Genomic DNA, 22,118 nt, shown 5'->3' on the forward strand with positions numbered 1-22,118 from the left:
ATTTAGGCCTTGCTGAGGACCCAAGCTCACTGCCCTCTAAAAGGGAATAGTCCTCTATGCTGGGGTCTCTCGGTGGAGTCATGCTGAAATCAAAATAACTTTGCACAGGCACAGGAATCCCTGCTGCCAGGTCCCAGACCACAGTACAAATAATGCTTGTCTAGAAAACACACACACAGGTTTTCTGCCTTGAAGAAAAGCCAGCAGTAACAATTTGATTATATTTTTTTCTCTCTTAGCTACATGAGACTGCAATTTATTTTTGCATATTTTCATTATGCAAAGTCACACTGGACCCAACAGTGCAAGTACCCCCTCTTCATTCTGTTGATGTTTGGTTTCTTATTAGAAAAGTTATCAGAAGGTAAACACAGTGCACAGGAAAGTTTACTGCAAAGTAACAAGGTTTCAATACCATACCATACCATGCCGACAACTCAGAAATGTTTTAACAGGTTAAAACTATTTTTGGTAATTACAAAGAAGCTGAAAGAAAAAGCATTCCCCTTAAGCTGACAAGATCCATTTTATACAGAAAGAGACAAGATATGAGACCATGAAAATTGTACAGACACAAATATTTGAGATGTAACTGAGAGGCAGAAAAATATATTCAAATGATCATTGATTGAGCAACATGGAAAAATTCTCTCAGCAGGAAAATCCAGATTTTTACAGGTCGCTGAGAAAGCACAACAGGCACTGCTTTTGTGACAATACATAACACTTCCACCTGAAATTTTACAACCACTTCTAGATATCGATGACTGTCTCTCTTGATATAGCTATTATTGCTTTTTTTTTTTTTTTTTTTTTTTTTTTTTTTAAGATAGAGAAACCAGGTTTCCAGAATGACTAAGAGACTTTACAAAGGTCAAACAGTAAGTCAGGGACAAAGACAGAAACAGACTAGTTCTTCCCGATCTTATTCTCAATCTACCCCATTAACAGATTGTTCAACCATGAAAAACGATCTCTTCCCTGTGAAAAGGTAGGTTTTGCAAGGAAGATAACAAGTTCCACCCGTCTCTCCAGCTGATACTAGCAATAGTGAAAATTTCATTCTGCAGAAAAACTGCCGATGCAGCACTTGTAAAAAAACTCCAAATTCATGTGCAGATCAGAAACTGCCGGAGCACTTTCAACAGCTGCAGCTACCACACACTTGCAGAGAGTCATTTGAACTCATCAGATCTGACTCTGGGACAGACAGCAGAGCCCAGATGGCTCGGCAGTACACAAAGCCCTCCAGCCTCACGTGGGACGAGGCACGGCGTGGTTGGGGCCCCGCAGATTTTCTGGGCCCCAGGTTAAGATGGGAGAGCCCAGTGCAGCAGCCCCACCGGGCGCCCGCCGTGCTGCTAAACGGGGGATGCCGACAGGACACGTACACGTGCAAGCATTTAAATAGTTGTTATTGGGGACTACACGAAAGCCTACAATAGACATTTTGCCTTGGGATGTTTTCACTGCTCTGTTGCAAAAAAAGCAATAAAAATATGTGCTAGTCTGAGGGCTCTTTCTCTGTTTAACCAGCCCCTTTATTATTATCCAGCTTCTCTCAGTACATATGCTTTCTCCTGACAAGGCTGTACTGCTCCAAAGGGCAAAGCTCAGGTCTCAGGCAGGGGTTCTCGTCTTTTTTACGTGTCTGACTTCACTACAGGTCAGACTGGGATGGATTTGAGGGCGTCTGTCCACAGGCCTGTACAAAGCTGGCCCTTTCAGCTGAGCCAGGTAACTGACCCCAAGCCCAGCCTGGCTGCGCAGGCTGAGAGCTGTGCCAGCCCTGCATCCAGCCCCACCACCCCGCCCATGGCGCTGGGAGCACCCACAGCAAAAGGGTGTTCAGCAGTGCCGGCCGTCCACATCCCCGGCAGTAACCAGCTGGAGGAAGCTTGGAAAGCCCGGCCTTTTTATTCTCCAGAATTAAGACTTTGATTAGCTGCTGGCACAAGACCAAAACTCCATCTGAAATGCTTTAGACAACCCATCTGCACTGGGTTTGGGAGCCTGAGGAGCGCATGCTGTGGCCCGCTCCTCACCCTTGCCAGGCGAAAACAAGGGGGAAAGCAGAGGGTGCGGAGCCTGGTTGGGGAGGAGCGCCCAGGGGCAGTGGGAGCGCTCTCACCTCCGCACCCAACCCGAACGCACCGCCTCATGCCGCCCCTCCGGGCTGCCCCAGCCTGCACAGCTGCAGCCCGCGGGGCCTGGCCCGGGGCTCCATGGCCACCCTGGGGGTCGCAGGCTGGGTCCTGCCAGTCCCTGTGCTTGGGGGAAGCCTGGGCTGCGCTCCTCCTGCACCCACCCGTGGCTGGGGGCCCTTCCCTCCCCTTACCCTCCCAGACCCCCGTGGTCCTTCAGGAGCACCTCATGATAAATTCCATAATTATTCAGCTCTTACTACCAACACCAAAATACATCGCTCAGAGTAAGTTAGCTGAAATTCATTAGAATAAGACATCTAGTAGGCACATGTACTTTATTAGCCTCTTACACCAATAGTTTTAATTAGGTACATATTTCACAACTCTGAAGCTGCTCGAGTGAAGGGCTCCTTTTATCTCTCTTATTTACAGTAACAAGCTATCAAACAAATACCACCGTAACTAAACTCAGATTAAAAAAAAAAAAAAAAAAAATTAAATTTTCACTAATAGTGACCTACTCAAGCCTTAAGTTTGGTAAACTTTGGATTTTTAACTGATGAAGGAAATACCCTGCAGCCAGACAGGGCTCTGGGGCGGATGCCCCTGGCCCCAGCCCTGCCTCCATGTCACCTTCAGGTGGGGAGAAGAGCGGTGCCTCGGATAGAGACCGCGGGGATGAGAAAAGTGATTAAATCCAGAATGTTGCTGAATTATTAATGAGGAATTTAAATGATGTTATAAAAGAGGGAAATACAGGCGAAAATGTTACACATTCATGGAATTTTTACTCATGCATAATAATAAGCTGAAAACACTTTCGTTATAATGCTTCCGAAATCGCAGGGCGGGCAGGGGGGTGGGCGCCATGCCTTTCTCGGCCCCGCCCGCCCTCACGCCACTCGGCGATCAAGGGCGCCACCTGGCGGACGCTGCGGCGAACGGCGCGCGCCGCCGCCTGGCGCGGGGGAGGTGATGGCGGGGCCGCCGCCCGCCCGGGCGCCGCGATGGCCGCCATGAGCTCTGCCCGGCCCCGGGGCTCTACGCCGGCCTAGGCGCTTCGGGCCGCCGTCGCTGGGGGCAGCGGACGTGGCTGCGGCAGTCCCGCTGGCGGGCGCTACTCCTGTGGCCGCACCCTGCGTTATTTGCTTTCTCACCTGCGGTGCAGACAGGTTTTCACTTCACAGGCGTTGGCAGAGCCCTCCTGCCCGGGGAGAGCAGCTTGTCAGCGTACATTCAACCGCCTTGTCAGCCTCTGGGGCTAATGCTGCCTAATGCTGTATATAAATAAATAAATAAAAACAATGTTGCAGGGAATAGGCATATGAGAAGAGCCCCTTTCTTCCCCTTGCATACCTGGAGCCCACCTGCTCCTGGGCAGCAGAGTGGGCTGCTTGAGCCCGCCAGTCCGGGGGCTGTGGACACCTGTCTGAATTACCAAGCCGCTTCCTTGGGAGCAACAGCAGTAGCTGGGACACGGAGAACGGGTTTCCCCATGGCAAAGCTGCAAGTGGCACATACCCCACAGAGCTGTGTTTTTGTCAAATGTCTATGTAGTCTTTTCTGTAAAAACTTCCCACACTGTCTCTCCAGACTCCCTGTACCAAAGTGCAGTTTGTCTCATCTAAAGACTCACATGACACTTGAGGGCCTCATCTTTAAAAAGCTATTTAAGGTTTTACACAATCAGGCAGGCATTTGTATCATCTACCACAAGTCCCAGTCATCATTTCCCTTTTCCATGGCAGGGGAAGAAACCTGCAAGCTCACAAAACTGGAACACAACCTAAGGCACAAAGTCTCTCAGACCTGCATGTCCCTCTGGAGGAATTCCTTGGGGACATCCTGTACTTCCAGGTGCCTTTCAGTCCGATCAAGCTGGTTTTGGTAGCTCTGCAAAGCAGAGAGCCACCAGCTGACTATAGTGGCAGCAAATAAGGCAAGAACAATCCCAGGCCATTCTGGGCTGTAAGGTCTATACAAATCCTGGAAGTCCTGCTGAATGCTAACTGGCAGCGAGCACCAATTACTGAGTAATGGGCTCTCCACATGCCCCTTTACTTAATAAGTAGACACAATCTGCACCCACTTTTGGAGCTCAGTTGTCCCTGGTTGTAACACCAAGTGAATGCTTTGCAGAGGGCCAGTCTCACAGTGACTAAAGCTCAGATCGTTACAGCAAAGTCTCAACCAAAAGAAACTGCTACGCTCTTCCCAATTGGAGCAGATGAAATAAAGGCTCTTGGACACAGTTCCTACATAGGAGCCTGCCAGAGCCTAATAATTGCAACATGCTGTGACTCTAAAACAAATGTGTCATGGAGAGATACCCAGGCTAATTCTGAGGGAGTTAAATTTGCCTGGACGAAACTCTTCATTAGCACAGTGTTATTTCTACCACTGCTCCAGCCACTTGTGGTCCCTTCGCCTGTCACTGCACAGAGTACATTCGCTATTGTGAGCCATGGATGGCAGCCGGGGTCCCTCTGGGCAAAGCAATGACATTCAGACCTGAAAAAAATTTGTGCTTTCTTTTCTCCTTTCCTTCTTATGAAATTTCAATTGACCATATTCTCATTATTCCTTTGCTTGGACAACACTGTAAAATTTTTGCTGAATTTTGGGCACTGCGGTCCCTTCACATTTTCTGTCACAGGACAGCCCTGACTTTAGCTAGATGGAAATGCAAACCAGGTTTCACTGAATGCTCAAGCGCCACATTTTCTCCCTAGATCTTCAAAGGGAGATGCTGAAGAGAAGATAACAGAGAAGATCTCTGTGAAATTATGGTGCAAAAAGAAGTTACTGCCAAATAATCCCAAAGCATCTGAGATAGTTTCCACAAAGAAAGCAGCAGGGACTCCTAAAACACAGTTTCTGTACATCCTTATTAGGAATGTGACACCATTACTTTCACAGCTAACACTATGAAAGGCTGCTGGAATGTTCAAAGGAACTTTGGTAGGTTTATTTTTCTCTTCGGGAAACAAAAGTTATCACTAAAGGCCTTATAAAAGGTAAGAAACTTTGACAACCTTGAGTCTCTGCAGGCAGCAATTACATGCAAAAGGTTGCCCCCAGTTTATATCCCTTAGCTGTTTTACATTTTTGACACTGAAAGTAGGGCGTTTGTAGTCAAGTAGTTAGCATCATGCTATTGTTTAATGAAACTAGCTGCGTAAGTGTAATGCCACAGCTGAGACTTTTTTACATGTGAGCAAGTCAGTGAATTCAGAACCGTGGTTTTGCAGCAGCCACAATTTTCACCCCATGTATTATGGACTATCTGACAGTATTATGGACAAGGAGCCATCTCTGTGTGTGCCAGAAGAGAGAAACCAGCCACTGCAATGAAGCCCAGCTGAAGTTTTAGTTGTCCCAAAAGACACATTAAATTCCAACTTCATGGATTTATTACTACACATTTAACTGATGCGGGCATTTTTATCTGAAATTAGTTTCTTCCTAATTTTGTGTATACATGTGCCGCACAGTGAGGTAATGATGACTGTCCCATACACATACTTTAGTTCTATGTCATGACATCCTGTTAAATGTAGTTACCAGGATGGACTTTTCTTTGGTTTTAATTCTGAAGTGCATATAGGAGGTAGAAATAGAACCCACTGACTGCACTAGTTTATTGTGTGAACAAGGCAGCCAATACAGATGTGGAACTCCATATTCATGCCTCAGGATGGGTATCTCTTCAGTATTACACCTTCACACCTGCAGGTATTTATATGATCACACACTGAAATAAATGCAGCATGTGTGGGTGTGTAGAGCTGCACCTGAACATATAATGAGACATGCAAAGAAATACACCAAGTTTTGTTGCAACCCCACTTGACAACATTCTTGTCCATTTTGTCCTGCACGTTCTGTGTTCTGTAGCGTTATCCCTGCTGCTGCTGAATCTTTCTCTGGTCTGGATTGGACTGCCCTATGTACCCACCTGCCTCTCTCATCCCAGGGAAAAAAAACTACTTTGTCACTTCCTCACTGCTTTCATTCTAAAGACTAATTCCTGTGAACCATCTGCCTATCCAACTTCTGTTGAGCTTGAAGTAGCTGGAAATGAAACTGGGCACAGAAGGCAATTCCACACCCTTTGGGTCTGCTTATTTGCCTGCTTCATAAAGATCACCCGGGCTTTTCCTATAGGCAGCTACTGACTGGCAAGTCCTGCTCCGGCACAGAAATACTGCACATCCTGGGATTGGTTTTGAGAGCCCTCTTTCAGCCAGTGAAAGGACACAAACCTAAAACCTCATGGCGTTTGTGCAGTGTAGAGCCTAGTATTTAGTATAGTAAAACTATTATTACATCAAAGAGCACAAGGAACACAGACATTGTTCTCCCCCTTTTTCAGAGGAGGAAACTGAGCCAAGGTATCCAAGTAAATTGCCCAAGAAAGCATCAGTTAGGCTAAATATTGGAACATCCCTACTTACATGGAATTTCAAGCTGTGAAGTAATTTAAAGCTCCTTAAGACTGAACAAGTGCCTGCCAGAAAGGTTTAGACATCACATCATTGGTGGTAGCTTAGACTACAAGAGAAAACACAAAGAAAATGAAACCATTATTGCTATGCAAAAGTTCTGAAGCCACTGGACTGTGACTTAGAAACATTTGGATGTTGTGTTATAGTTCCGCTCCACCATAAAGACTTGAAGTCTGCGTATCTGTATATATTTTAAGGAAACAGGAATATAAAGAAGTATAAGTCGCTCCTTAATACTTCACAGGCAGACTTGGCATTTCCTAATGGCAAGTGTAGGAGAAAGTGCTGCTTAGTCTTTAGGCCAAGGGACTGTGAGTAGAGGAACAAATTCCCCTCTGATTTTTTTTTGCCTCATAACTGGCTAAATCAATCAATCATTCCATGCATTAGTTAACACATCTATGTCACAGATAACATCTCTAAGTATTTCCTTTTTCCAAAGGAGAGGGCCCCTCTTTGCCCAGTCACAGATTCTGTTTTCCCTTCCCTTCTGACAGATGCTTCGGCGAAAGAGAGATTTGTTTTATGACATTTACTGCATTTGTTGTGCTGACATCACAGAGTCAACAAGAACAAGTATTTATACTTCTATTATGCCTTCATTGAACTGAACAAGGTGTTCAACAGGACATTTTAATTATAATCCCACTTCTAACAGCATGAGTAAAGGTGTTTAAAAAACACAATCAAGCATGAAATAGAACAGTAAACATGCCATTTCAATTACAAAATTATGTATAAGCACATCCTTGCACAGCATAACATTTGAAGACTGCAAGAGATGCTAAAATCTTCATTGAAACCCTGGGAGGTTTTGTGCACAGGACTGAAGGAGGCAAAATACTCCTTGCTCACACTCCTTTGTAAATTCACACTGAATGTTTGACTCCAGGGAGAAATTCATGAAGCCCCAAACTGACAATTTTTTGTACAGATTTCCATGGAGAAAAAGTACCTTGAGCTTTTTTTCCTGTTGCACTGTCATGTCAGACACCTGTTCTGTTTGCAGAGCTCTTTTTCACTTCCCAGCCTAACAGTGCTGGAATTGAAAAGCAAATGTCCTAGCAGATCCTTGCACTGTTATCTAGCCCACCTACCTGTACCAGTAAAGTGCTCTCCAGCAGGAATGTAACAGAGGAAATACTATTTCATGTTTATAGTTACATATGACCCACCAGAAACTCCTGGACATCTGTGGCCCCTCTGGGCACAGGAGGATACTGGGCTACCCTGCAAAGTGCTGTAAATCCCCCAGGCTGCCACCGATATACTGTGACTTCACCTAGTCCCTGATTCAGGAAACTGATGCAATACATTGTTTTACAGTGGACCTTAGGGGAACTTTGTTTCCAAAGCTGCACCCTGGAAACAGCTGGGAAGCTGCCTGATGGTTGCAGAGACACTCACTCCAGGAGCTTCTGAGTGAGTATATGATGCTTCAGTTTGGCAAAGTCCACCCTCTCTCTCTGTCTCCAGTGAATCAACGCACACTGCTTAGAATAATACAACCAGGTTGTCACAGAAGCCTGACAGCTGTGACAGGCTGCTGTAATTCAGACCTTTTCAGCATTCTAAACAAAAGAGAATGTTGATGCTTCCAGTGGTTAGGACCAGGGACAGATAGGGAGGCCAGTTCTGTCCGTGTGGAGAAAAGCGTGCAGAAAAAAGGGCTGCTGAGGTGGGAAGATGAAGGTCACAAGCAGATTTGCCAGCTTTCTGCAGCCAAATGAGGATGTGGACACTGCTAGGTGCGACTTTCCCCTGTCCTTCAGGTAAACTCCTCTCTCCAAAGCAGCAGCACAATGTCCTCCTGCTTTTCCACACAGCCCCAGTGAGGAGAAAATTGGAACAACTTGCATTTCTGCCATGCAGATTAGACTTGAACCAATGCTCTATGCATTGAGCTCACAAAGACATCTGGAAATCATAATGTGAAATCTGGCGCTATCTCATGATCTGGACTATTATCTTTTCCACAAACTTTACTGTTCTGTTTAATAGACTATGTGATCGTCTATAGTATAGAGTCTTCTAGAAAATTTGACCTGAAAATTACTCCATTATTGTGATTTGATATGATTAACTTTCTCAAAAATTTTATGGTCATTTAGGTGACCCTGTAAATACAGTCAATAATTAGGTGAGGTATATAAGTATCAATATTTAACAAGCTGCCAAACATATATGTAAAAGCATTTAATTGACAAGAAACTGTATGGGGATATGTAGGTATTTAATGGGACAGACAGCATTAAGTTTGATTGTCATTCCTTTTTTGAAGTACAATTTGTTATTCTTTCACTAGCCTTTCAGAGCTGAAGGAAAAACTCAGCATATATTTTTCCATTTCTGGAAGAACCTGTCTTTCTTAAAATGCTAGAGCACCTCATTAGTGGAAGCCTTGGTTAGCTTGTAGATAGCTGGCAGAGGTGTTTTGTTGTGCTTGTTTCCACTTCATTTTTCTCCGCTATTACGAGTAAGTAGAACTAAAACCACAGTTTTCATTGCCTTTAATGGGAGCAGAATCTGCTTTTACTTCATGGCTATTTTCCATTCTTCTCCTGGCACTACACAGAAATGCATGTGAGGTGAGATTCAGTGGAGAGGTGACTTGGCGGTGAGGGCTCCAAAAGCCAACACTAAATGCAGATAACATATTTTTTACTAGTTATGCACATCTACAGGTCCTGGCAGAAACTGAGGAGAAACCCTATATGGAGAAGTCATTAACCAAGATTTGAATTTGGGAAATACAGGAAATATGGAGGAACCTAAAACTTAAGGCTCACATTTAACATCTCTCTACTTAAAGCAAATCAGAAAATGTGGCAAAGCTGTGAAGTTCATTAATCCTAGAAGAAATGAACATGAGACCTACCTGATTCCTGAAGCTTCTCCTTGAATGTACCATTTTTGTTAGAGGGCAGTTGTGCTGCTTCTTCTCTCTTTCAGAACTGCTGGAGCCAGTTCAGGTCCTCCCCAGCTTCTGGATAAATTGAGTTCCAACATGTACAACTGAACAAATACACAGAAGGTTTTAAATCATTTTCTCACCACCGGATATAACTCAGGGCATAATTATAAATTTGGATCATAACTAGTTTGTCCTGAATTGTTATGAGAGGTAACAAAGCATGGGAAGAAAAACATCTCATTGATGAAGAGAACATAATTTTCAGGGTCAGTTTCAGAAAGCCGTATGTTTTATCCATACATTCAACGCAGAAACAAGCATGAAGCTTGGCATTTGAAAGGTCAGATTTTAAATTGAAGCCATTGTTCAAACATCTTCCCTTGCGATGAGAAGCAGAAACAGCTTAGGCAAAGCAATCTAAGCCTTCCCTTTCTGGTTCTCTTGTGCACAAGGGAGCTGGAGTCAAGAGCAGTCTCAGGGCTGGTCTATCTGTGCCTGCCTCCAGTAGGCATTTGTTTCTCTTCCCCAGGGACGAACATGTCCAAAGGGTGAAACCTGTGCAGGATGAATTCCTGACCATTGCTGCTGGGCATTGCTGAGACCCAGAGCCTGGACCATGGGACACTGTGTACTGCTACTGGGCTGGCACCTGGAGCACCAGCCAAGCCCACCTATGGGGACAGGGTGGAGAGCGGTGATATGGGCTCATCAGCAAGCCCAAGAGGTGTCAAGACCTTGTGGGCACAAAAGCAGAGGGGAGTGAAAAGGAATTAGCTGAGAGATGATACAACTGCTCTGCAGAGCACAGCCACAACAGGAGCTGTAATCACAGAGGAAACAGTGTCTGTCTGAAACACTATTTCTGCTTTTTTTGTGTAAATATAGGAACTATGACTTCATGTCTCACACTTTGAGAGATGTACTCTTGGGCTGGTTTCCTACCATATCAGAGCTCTAAGAAATCCAAAACGTGCCTCTCTGTTTCAGTTCTGGCTGGAGGTTAATCTCTAGAAACAAGTAATGTAACATTTCCATCTATCTTTTCTACTCTTTTGGCAGTTTTAATTATACTAATATGCTATGACAATTTAAACAAGACACATCTCAGCTTCTGGCCTGCTCTGTAATGGTTCAGCTGCTACATGTGCTCCAGCATATTTTGCTCAGACAGGCTGCTGCTGGAGGCAAGGGGGAGACAGAATAGTGCCCTTCTGTCATGAGAGGTTTCATTGCACTGATCATTGTATGTTTGACAGATTCTTTGTCAATGTCAAGTGTCTTTTGTGGTTAAGCCCAGTAAAACTAAAACAAAAGGTCTCCTAGATATTAGATATATAGTGACATTACTGAATTCACTTGGAGGCAGTAATTTTTTGTCAGCCTATGAAAAGAAAAATGGAGCTAATGGGAAAACAAAAGGAAGATGCTGGCGTGCCTTTTTAGCTATTTTTGTTTATGTCAGACATTGTGATTGACATCTGGCCCAGAACACCCCTTCAACCATTGAGCCTGGTGTCATGAAACAGAACAAAGAGAAATTGCCAGCCAAAAAACCACCACTGGCTCAGAAAGCACTCCTTTTTGTTTATTTTCTTTTAAGTGTTTCATTTTCAGTAATCAGTATTGTTACACAAAAGTAGTTCGCTCACATGCAGTCCCCAATTACTACTTGGACTTTTAAGTTTCCTTCATGTTTGCTTTCTTCCTGCTTGCTTGAATGGCACCAGAGTGCTGGTTTGGTTGGATGACAGTCTGTCATAACAGTGATGTTTGAGGTTAGTGAAAACTGACATGAAAAATACAATCCACTGGCCTTTAACCGAAATCGCAGCTCTGGTTTTTGTGGAGTTGGCAGGCAGCATTTTTAAGCCCCTTTCACGGTGAAGGCAGTTACAACATGTTTTTCTCTGTATCAAACAGTTCCATCATGAAGTACATTATCTACGTCTGTTGTCATATCAAGATATTGTCTTCGAAGAGCAGTTTGCTGTTTCTTATATGGGCACTGCTCTTTTGAAGTGTCCTAAAAGGCTTGAGGTAATTTTATGGCCATTCTCCAGGGCCAGGCCAAATACAAAGCTTTAAAATTTGTTTAAGAGTGATTTTAGGGAAGTACCAGAGAGCAGAATAGGTTCTGCAGGCACACAGCTCCAAGGAGTCTTTGTCACCACCATTCTACAAGTGCTATAGAATTTCAGAGACCTGGTCAAAATTATATATCAGCAAGAGGAAATTATTCCTTAAATTTCTAACTTCATCTTGAAAGTATGATGCTGAACATAATAGCAAAATAAGACTTTTCACACGATGAGAGCAAGACAATCCATCAGCCACTTCCCTCCATATACTTATATGCTGAAATCATATCAGAATGTTTACCCTAATAAAAAACTGCCTTAATCACTTAAAAAATTCTATGGAAGTTTGCCCTTGAATGCATCACATGTGCCAGAGTTAAACATTCTTGCACCATTTTAACAGGGTGCCCTTCAGGACACTGGGGTATATTCTCCTGTTGAAGCAGACACTTAACTCCCCTCAGCATTAATAGCAGATATGCTTATACTTTGAGGGGACAATTTCTCTCTGTCTCTTTGCACAGTGCTCTAAGAAGACCTTTGAAGAAATTGAGAAAAACAGACAGCACAGTATATTAATTTTAAGGAGATGAAAGCAGTACATGTCATTCCTAAATTTCATGGAAAATGCACCGTTAGTAACAAAGATGAGTAGAAAATTTCAAAATCATTCTGAGCAGCATTAAAATCATCCTTCCCTGATTTTCTGTTTTCCCCTTCTTTTCAAAGCACATACATTAAACTCATTTTATTCTTATAATGTATATAATGATTCTAGACAACATAAGAAGGACACTGGGATTCTTCCTATTTCAACATATAAAGTGGCAAGCCAATTTATGCAGCTTAAACCATTGCTAAAGAAGATGTATCAAAAATTGCCTGTGATCATTACAAATAACAGCCTGAAATGTTCACAAGAAGCTGTTTGCTTATCATATTTTCATTAAAACATCTTTTCACCTGATTTTCTTTTCCCATGCCTGTAACCTGCATTGTAATCAGTCTTATTAACTGAGAACATAAATATGATTTATTATGGTCTGATAATGGAAGCTACATGGACCAAGAGAAGGGATATATTGTCCTTTGATAAAATGGCTCTTTTCTCTCAAATAGAGCTCTATCATGAGAGCATGCAGAATGTAGTGAGTGATTATTTCCTGAGGGTGAATGATGGCAGAACCCTACAGAAAATCTTCTTGTTGGCCATGACAGCCTCCGAGTGTCCCCAAATCTCACTGAGTTTGACAACCTGCAGACACTTTTGATGAACTGTATTCTTCTGTCAGAGACAGCCTGTCTGGGAGGAGAAAAGGGAACCTTTATCGTCTGATCTGCTATTATTGTCTTGATCTTTTATAAGCAATCTCTAATGCACATGAATATAATATCCTTTCACAGAAGTGCCAAACATAATAGAAATGTAGTTAAAGGACCTTTTTCCCGGTTATGTAAATGTCCTAATACCATAATTAGAAAAGATGGGTTGCGAATGATAGCAGTAAGGAAAGGGTAATCAAAATGTTTTAACATTATCTTTCTGTTTTAAAGACCAAAATCTGTGACAAATAGCATTTATGGTAGATATGAGGAACCAGCTTCTGCTGAAGCTTTTACCTAAAAAGAAAATAGTTTTGAGTGTAAAACTGTTATATTTTCATAAAACACATAAATGGCAGCTGGTCTTAAGCCAGGAATGATTACTGGCAGATATGACTTAAAGAAAATGAGTATTCCACTCAAAATTCCTCCATGGCTGTTACAGAAAGAACAAAGCATTATTATTGAGTAGTGTATTTGAACAAAGGGGTGTTCAAGACCAGCTAAGTTCGCCAACAAACCTCTCTTTTATCTACATCCAGAAGAACATGCATACCCAAATATTTTTCAATTAACAGCTGTACACATTAGCAAAACACCCGTCTTTCTCAGCTCAAGCAGTCTGGCTTATTTATCAGAAAAAATGAACTGTTTTTGGGGGAAGGTTTCCAAGTTCCCCAGTAAAAGCAACATACTTGATTTTTCATTAACCTTTTGACATCTGGAGCTGGGATGTCCCAATATTAACTACTAATGGTCTTTTGCATTACCAGTTGGTGTTGAGAGAAGTCCCAATTGTCAGAGTCAAAAGGTTAATCAGCAATTTCACACCAGTGATGTGGTCAGAGTTCGCATGTTACTGCCTAAACAGGAGGAAGAAGAAAATAAAGTCATTAACAGAAAACTACATCCCAACATTATTAAATCCCTCTTGTATTCTTTTTTTTTTTTTTTGCTAGAAAATATTCCATGATCTGTTTACTAAATATTTTGACTTTTTAGAGGACTTTGCAAACCTTTTCTGGGAAGTCCAGGTCCAAATATGTGACCAACTTCTTTGGTTTATTCTACTTTCAAAAGAAAAAAAAGTGAAATTTTACTTACCCACCAAGAGCTCATTCCAGACCAGCGTGAGAGAAAAGTCTTGCGTCTGTAACCCATGGAGATTTTAGTAAACCTCTCCAAATGGCCTAATTCAGCCTGAGAGTTGTGTCCTCCCTGCTGGAAGTGAAGACATCTGCGTGTCCATTGATTCAGGGTGAATTTCATAGTGCAGATGCCATACCAGAGATAAAGAACACTGCAGAGCAAAAACCTGAGTATAGACTTTTCCCTCCTACCCCTCTTTCTGTTTTGATTGTAGAAAATAAGTCAACAGCAGCATTCCCTTAACAAATACAGACAGCAATATTATTTCATGTGAAACTACTCACATAAACAGCTAGGCCAGTACCTCAGCTGGTGTCATTTTACCATACACATATCATACTTTAACTTGGGGCCCAAGAGCTCTCCTATCCATAGAAAAAAAAGATTTATTTTCTAAAACAAAATATAAAATATTGCTGACCACATTACAGCTTGGCATTTGCTAACAATTACAATGTTCACACAAAATGACTTCTCATTTGCCCTGCTATTACCTGAAATTGTTAACCATTGCTTGTCTTGTGCTTAGCCCTGATCAAAAACCTTCTGATATCACCATATTTATCAGGCTAGTTCTATGGTCTTGAAACATTATTTTTCCTGTGTCCAAGACAAATAAGTAATGAATCTTGCCCAAAACAACCACCTTCATCCTGGATATTTTCGGCATCAGATGGTTCCTCTCATCTCTTTCTCCAGTTCCAACAGAATCTACAGCTAAAATCTTTCCTCTCTTGATTGCTTCAGTTTAAATGGGGACAAGATTTTACCCTGGAATGGTCTGAAAAAAATACCAGTCTTTCCAAGTGCCCTATTACTTTGTCCACCAATCAGCTGCCTATGGAGCCTGAATGTCCTTGTACATCATCCCAGTCCCCACCTGCATAATTGGCTGCATATGTTTATGCAATTAGAAATGGTGAAAATCTAATAAAAATTAGGACAAATCTGAGCAAGCTATAATTCTGTTTAATCTCTCAAACTGGATTGCTGAAAACTTGCTGAATTCCCCAAACCTCTCTCAGATGCCAATGAGTGAGTCAATATCATACCAAAGATCTCACAGCATAGCAGACATAAATTTTACTTCCAGAATCTCATACACACCCTCAAATAATGAATCTAATGTCTCTAAAGTACTGTAAGGAAAAAAAAAAGCAGTTTCCTCCAGTTACCAGCATTGTACTCAGTGGCCTATAGTGTAAAAAAAAAGAACAGAGGGCAGATTTGCATGGGGAAAGAGTGGTCACTTTAAAGGCTGTGCCTTCTTATACAGTATATGTGTATATGTACTGAAGCAATCCAAGTCTCCTGCCTCCAAGGGAGGACCACTGATATTGGCATACTTGGCTTTGCTAGGTCATATTGGCAAGCTCTGAGAAACTCCACATGGTGGGAGAATGAGTTTGTTTCATCTCAATGTGATGCCTCTCCAGACTTTACTTTTAAAAGCCTGTTTTGCACTTTGTTTTATAGTGTGATGGTAACTGGTGGCTTGCATAGAAATAATCACCAGTGTAGAATAATCCCAGATCACTTCATTGTGATTTTGGTTGAAATTATGAGAAATTTTCCTTGAATGGGAAAACAGGATTATTTAGAGTTGAAGCACAGTAGATCAATTAATAACTCTGTTCTTGGAAGAAAGACCCCGGGATCCTTTAACTCAAGTTGCGAGGGTTTTGGGTTTGTATCTAAGCCAAACTAGGTATTTGTTGCAGAATGGGGCTGTTCAGTATGAAGAAGAAATTGCAAGGGTTGTGTCATTGTGTCCATAGGTCAGAAGAAAATGTTGTCTGCAGATCAACTGGTTCCTTTTCCTTTTTTCTCCCTCTATATTAATTTTCCTCATAGACTTCATTTCCAAATATGTGCCTTGTTTACTGTTTGAGATCATAGAGAATTTCAGTGAGGAGGTGACCAGGTCAGAAACATGTTTTCCATGATCACACAACTGAGATACTTCTCCCACTCATACATTATGGGATGCTGAGGTCATAGAAAATAGAACTGGAAGGGTTCATCCAATACCTGTCAGCATTCCCCAGATTTTTGACTTCTCTATCATAGAAATGCTCCAGTGATAGGTACTTCATCATCACTCCAGTCAATTATCCCAACAGATAACTCTCCTTTCCTAAGTGACAAATACAGTCTAACCACGAGAGAGACCGATTGCTTTTTTAGGCGTTACCTGTTTTGCTCAAATACAACTTAAACGTATTTACGCCTTTCACCTTGTTTCTTCATTTATTTCTGTCTCTGCTACCAGTCCTTCACCGTTTTTTACTTCACCTTTCTCCCTTCTACCTGACCATTCCTACATTAAGTCACTCCCTTTCTTTTTTGTCCTCTGAGCTATGTGCTCATTGGTACCCTTGCATTTCTTTTCTTCTTTGTGTCTTTCCAAACACATGAAAAACAAACTCTCACATGCCAGCAGCCTCGCTACAGAGACCTATCTCGACATCTCCGAGAAGGCAGCTAAAACACCACACTTTTATTCATTGCATCAGAACCACTTTTCTTAAACAATGAGAAATTAAACAGATGTATTCAAATTCAGGTCTAAAGGTGATGTTCTTGAGGTATGACTGAAGAGCGTAGCTAGCTATGGGAAGCACACTACATGCTCTGAACACACATATGAAGGAGCAGGCACTACACAGCCTCTAAAGGGGGACATCAGAACCCCTGGCAGTCATGGAAAACAGATGCTTGCTTCCTGCTGGCTGTTAAGGTGTTTCATGTACAAAATGAGTTACAACACAGGTATGGACCTACAGGTTCCAGAACACCAAATTAAGTGACTTTGTCTCAAATTTATGCCAGATGATGTACCATCAAAAAGAGCATCACCATAGGCAGAAAATTGTTTTACTTTTGTTGCCTCAAGTCAGGCCCATAGCAATATTGTAATGTACAGGTAGTACAGAAATCCAGTACTGTCCCTGGGGCACTGAAGGCTGCTTGGTCTAATAGGTATTTGGGGATCTTAAGATAATGTCCAAAATTCAGAGCAGCTCAAGTACTGGTGTTTCTTAAAAAAACAACTGTTTCAACTTCTTCTTTCAATTTTTGTCAGAAAAGTATTAAAGAAGTGACTACCCCTGCTATGGCAGGAAGCAGTATTATAAATAAATTGGAGGACTGAGGAAACTTACTCCACACTTACAAGAGGAAAACAAGTTTGTTTTCCTGCATGTTTCATAGCGCATTGTTGCTGCAATGCAAAGTTTTTGAACTGCATTATTTTCCTGTCTTCTTTGACCAGGATCTGTGCCTGAAAGGGCTGAGTGCAGTGGTCTGAAGCAAGACTATTGAGGTCACCTGATAGAGGAGCAGTTTGCATTAGCACTCAGGATGCACAGCAACGAGAAGCTCAGCCTGTGCCTCTCCATGGAAGGGCCACATATAAAGTGGGGAAACGAAACTTGGACTTCGGAGGCAAAGGTTCTTTGTTCCCTGCATGATCTCAGACAACATATTTCCTCTCTCCAAGACTCATTTTTTCCCCAAAATAGGGACTGACAGCTCGCTGTCTTCTCTCTCTGGGCTCGTGGCTCTTCCAGCTAGTGGCTGTTCCTGATTATGCGTAGGTCTGATGACTGTGAATCTGACCTCCAGGAGGCCTCTGGACACTTCTATATTATATTTGATAATGAAGCCCTCCTGTCTTATCCAATCAAGACAAAAAAAGTAAGTCAGACCAGAGAAAACTGTCTCAGCACAAAATGGCAGCCTCAGTGCAGCAAAGTCAGAGCCATTAGCTATCGACTACTATAGAAATACTGAAACTGCATCAGGGATTTCTTTCTTTAATTGCTATTTAGGGATTTAAATGAGATTTTTAAAAAGAAAGAAAGACAGAATGTTTAGTCTACAATCACTCTTTGCTGCCAATACAGGCTATCATATAAATTACTTAGACACTTTTAAAAATACATTATTTACTCAATAACCCATAATGGGTCCAGAGCTCCTTTTACACGCTATTATAGAAGTACATAATTGCTGAATTTTCAAATGGATATTTCTTCTAGGCAATAGTCTGTAATGGCTCCTTCAAAGCTCTTAGGCTTTTCTCATATGAAGGCCTAAGTAGAAAATGTTTAGTTCACTGATCATTGACCTAATAGAGAGCAACAGCTTCTCTGGAACAACTATTGTCTGTTGGGGCAGATGATGTATGAATGACATTTAAAAAAATTCTTGGAAGTATGTGCTAGGGAAAAATTACTGTTCTATACAAAGCAAATACTGCTGATAAGCTCCTCAGAATTCTTTTGTTTGGTCCTGCTTGGTTTGGTTTTTTATTTTCTGTGTGAGCCCAAGAGCGAAAGAAAACAGTTGGTTTTGTGTATGAAATGCAAACTCAGTCTAGGACCCATTCGGATCAATGAGAGACATTTTGATGTTCTCAGAGATCATTCAGCTCAATTAAAAGTTGTCTCAAATGAAACTGCAATGTAGGAAGCTGAATTCTGAAATTAGAGAAGGGATGCTGCAATGGGGCAAATCACATTTCTTAAAGTCATGCTGAACACAGTAAAACACACAGGCCTATCCTGTGCTTGATCTAGAAAGGAAATAGGCAACTTGACACATTTTCAGCACTATTGCTGCGAATCTCACAATCACTGAGCTGCTGTTCTCTTCTTCCATTTAGCTTTCAAGTCTGCTGCTTCTGTTTCAGACACAAAGAAAGGTTCAGGTTCCTAAAAGCTTGGTGTAAGAAAACACGTTTTCTCCTCCTACACACTTTGGGCAGTAAAACCCTTGGTATTACTGCCAAATAAACATCATCTGGGTCTAAGTGCAGGACCAGCAAGGATGAATGTGAGTTGGGGACAGTCAGGCAGAGACCCTCAGAGAGGCTGAAGGACACCTCCAGCTGTGAGACTGATGGGCCAGGGGAGAGCTCCTTGCTGGGTGGCACAGCTCTCTCAAGGGCTTGGGGCAGTGGGATGTACAGCTCACCAAAGGAGGCTACTGAATAACCTGCTCACGTGCTGGGTGTGATCTTAACACTGTGTGCTATCAAACCAGACCAACTATCCCCAGCATAGCCCTGTTTTGTATGTGATCTGACATCAGAAGCACTTCCATGCCTTTTATCATTGGATTTCTCCAGCGTGGTAAGGCTGCCTGGGACTCCTAGCATTCTGGCATGATTAACACAAAAAAATACATTTGCTGGCAATTCTAATAGTTCCTTCTGTTTGATGCATCTGATCGAAGAGAAACTGAAATCACAGACCAATATGCACCCAGGCTGCACCAGTTAGCCTCATCATGCAAATGAGGCACACTTGCAGGTGAACTTATTAGAGATCAAATAGTTTTAGGCACTGCAGATAATGAAGGCAGAACGCTTATGTTGCAACAGTCAGAGCTGGAATTTAATCATGTTGTTGATACCTACTGCAGCAGTGAACAAACACAGAAACAGCCACAAAAATAAAACTCTTAGAATGAAAGGAAGGTATAAACTAGACAAATAAGAATAAAAAAGACCCAAACCAAGGAGCATAGCGGTTTTAGAGAAGGAAAAATCTTGCACATTAGATCTGGAAAGACTTTGAGCCCTGCTTTTTTCAGCTAAGCAGCTGGATAAGTCGGGGTTGCAAGGAGAAGCTGATGGGGTGTCACTGTCTGTTCCAAGAGAGAAATGGCTCCTACCTTTGGAGATGGCCCTGCAAGGAGAAAGGGCCATCTTTCTCCATGTGCCAAGCAGCACAATGCTTGAAATCAATGAGAGGGTGAAACATAGCCCACACTAGGAAGCAGCATCTACTAGGAAAGAATCAAGAATGAAACAGAGAAACAGCTTCCTGGAGTGGAATTTCTAACAGAGGTTACACAACTGACAGGCTGGATTAGCAATTTGGTAGACATTAAGAATAAATACATTCTGCAGAGGCATTATCCCCTTCTGTCTCAAGAACCCCTCACACGCACTTACCATCCTTTATGGAAACATCTGCAGAGACCCTGAGCAGGCCCACTAAGGTTTGCTCATTTTAAGGAGCAAAGATGAGACCCAGCAGGTGAAACCTGCAAAAGGGAAACATTTGAATTCCTTTTGGCAGACAGAAATGGATAAAAATACAGCTTGGCATTTCTTCTAATACTATTTGGTAGTAGAAGAGCTCCAAAGATGTCAACAGGAAGCTCTAGAGGTTAGAGGGAATGATGTAACCATATATGACATAATGCTTGTTGTAGAGATTTCCTGGAACTGATTGGTGCCATTCATGATAACAGCAGCCAGCGAGAGTGTGAGGACTGGGTGAAGGCCCAAGCAGCATTCAAGCATTGGATATTTTTCATTCTCTTCTAAAGCAATGTCTGGTCTCTCTTGTTTCAGATGCATAATAGAATAACTATGTGGTATTCCCATGCAGCTTGGTCTGGGAAGACTTGGAAGCAGCAAACTTACCAGCAATGTGCAGCTACTCCCACGCAAAGGGCCACAGAGAGAGAACTGCAGAGGTGGAAGGACAATGAATACTCTGAGCTCCTCCTTCCTCTAGAATGCCCTCCCCTCCATTCCTCTCTTATTCCCAGAAATATAAGATGCAGTCAGGTCATCAGGATATTGTTTATGCCTAGTCTATATAGAAACGCTATGAAGTGCCATCTATGTTTAACAGGAGGCCTCTGATCTGTGTGAGTGGGTGGAAACCGATAGTGAGTGACACGGATGCTGACAATGGCACACAAACTCCACAACACTCTTAAAACTTTTAATTGCATTTAAAGTAATGTAACAAGGCAATGTTTAATGAGTACTTTGTTAAAGAAATTCTGACTTTATAAGCTAATTAAAGAGAAGGGAGGGTTACTGCACTAGGGCAAGAAATCCAGGCTGCTGAATGTCTATACTGTAGCAACATGTAATTCAGATTCAATTGGCAGCTTTGCAAATCTCCAGCCAGCCAGAATGAATGATTACTTTTTTTTTTTTTTTTGATGGCCAAATAAATTATTATTATCATCATGATTATGTTAATAGAGAAAAAGTAAAGGATAGGCAAGTACTTTTTTTGCCAGGGCTGGTAAATTTTCATGACACTTTTTGCAAAGCTGTCATATGGCTGGCTTAGATGAAACTGGAAGGCTTTATGTGGGTAACATTTAACTTTAAACATTCTTCATGGAAACTTACATGGCACATAATTTACATATTCAATACCAGTGACAATTTACTTCTCCCATCTGAGCAGGGCTTTCAACTATGCCACTTGAACTAAATTAATAAACAGTAATTAGAGAATGTTGTGCGAGTGAGCTGTTGATGTTGAGAAGATTCTAATCAACACCTTCTTTTAAGGGCCAATTAAAGCTGAATGTATGCAATATAAACATCTTCTATTTAGACATGAACTGGTGAACAAGGTAAAAAATAAAAATCAGAACAATTACAGCAGGTTAAGAGATGATCCAATGGAAAGATGAAGCTTCATTAATAGTGCAAACAGCAGTAATTTCTGAAAACCAATGGCCACCTTCCATGGAGAAACACTGAGAACTTGTGCAATTTAATTCTGATCAGGATAAACCTCAATGCTTTCATTGTCAGGCTTTCTGTGAAAGCAGCTCTGTAGCTGCCTCCAATTTCCACTGCAGTATTCACCTGTCTGTAAGACAGCCCTGCATCTAAAGTGAGTCCAGAGCTGCAGTAGAAAGAAGGCTTCCCTGGGGGGAGGCAGTAAAGGTGAACATAGCCATCCCATTACTGATGCCTCGTAGCAGAGAGAGGCTCCCTGGCAGGTGATCTAGGGAAGAATTTGCACAGTGTAGCCCCCAGCAGCACTGCTGGTGGGAATACAAACACAAGGATGAGCCTGAGTGAAAGGTAACGCTGCCCCACATTGTCTCAATTCTATTACTGGGGAGCAGGAGCAGTTAGGCCAGAAGAGCTAATGCACTTGTACCTGTTACCTGTGAGTAGTCCCTCATCCCACTGCAAAGATAAGGTGGTTTACTCCTGAAA

The 22,118-nt window shown here is 42.2% G+C and overlaps 1 long non-coding RNA gene across 2 annotated transcripts; it reads right to left on the reverse strand.

The window, feature by feature from the left end:
• Positions 1–2,465: 2,465 nt before the first annotated feature.
• Positions 2,466–17,574, reverse strand: LOC125330025. 2 transcript variants are annotated; one of them, XR_007205350.1, is made up of 5 exons: positions 14,075–17,574; positions 13,741–13,833; positions 9,534–9,670; positions 6,605–6,701; positions 2,466–3,424 (listed from the first exon to the last, which is right to left on the reverse strand). It is a non-coding gene; the product is annotated as an uncharacterized LOC125330025 (long non-coding RNA). The 2 variants fall into 2 exon arrangements; XR_007205351.1 differs by lacking the exon at positions 13,741–13,833.
• Positions 17,575–22,118: the final 4,544 nt, after the last annotated feature.

The sequence above is a fragment of the Corvus hawaiiensis genome, chromosome 9, assembly GCF_020740725.1.
Source record: "Corvus hawaiiensis isolate bCorHaw1 chromosome 9, bCorHaw1.pri.cur, whole genome shotgun sequence".
Taxonomy (NCBI): domain Eukaryota; kingdom Metazoa; phylum Chordata; class Aves; order Passeriformes; family Corvidae; genus Corvus; species Corvus hawaiiensis.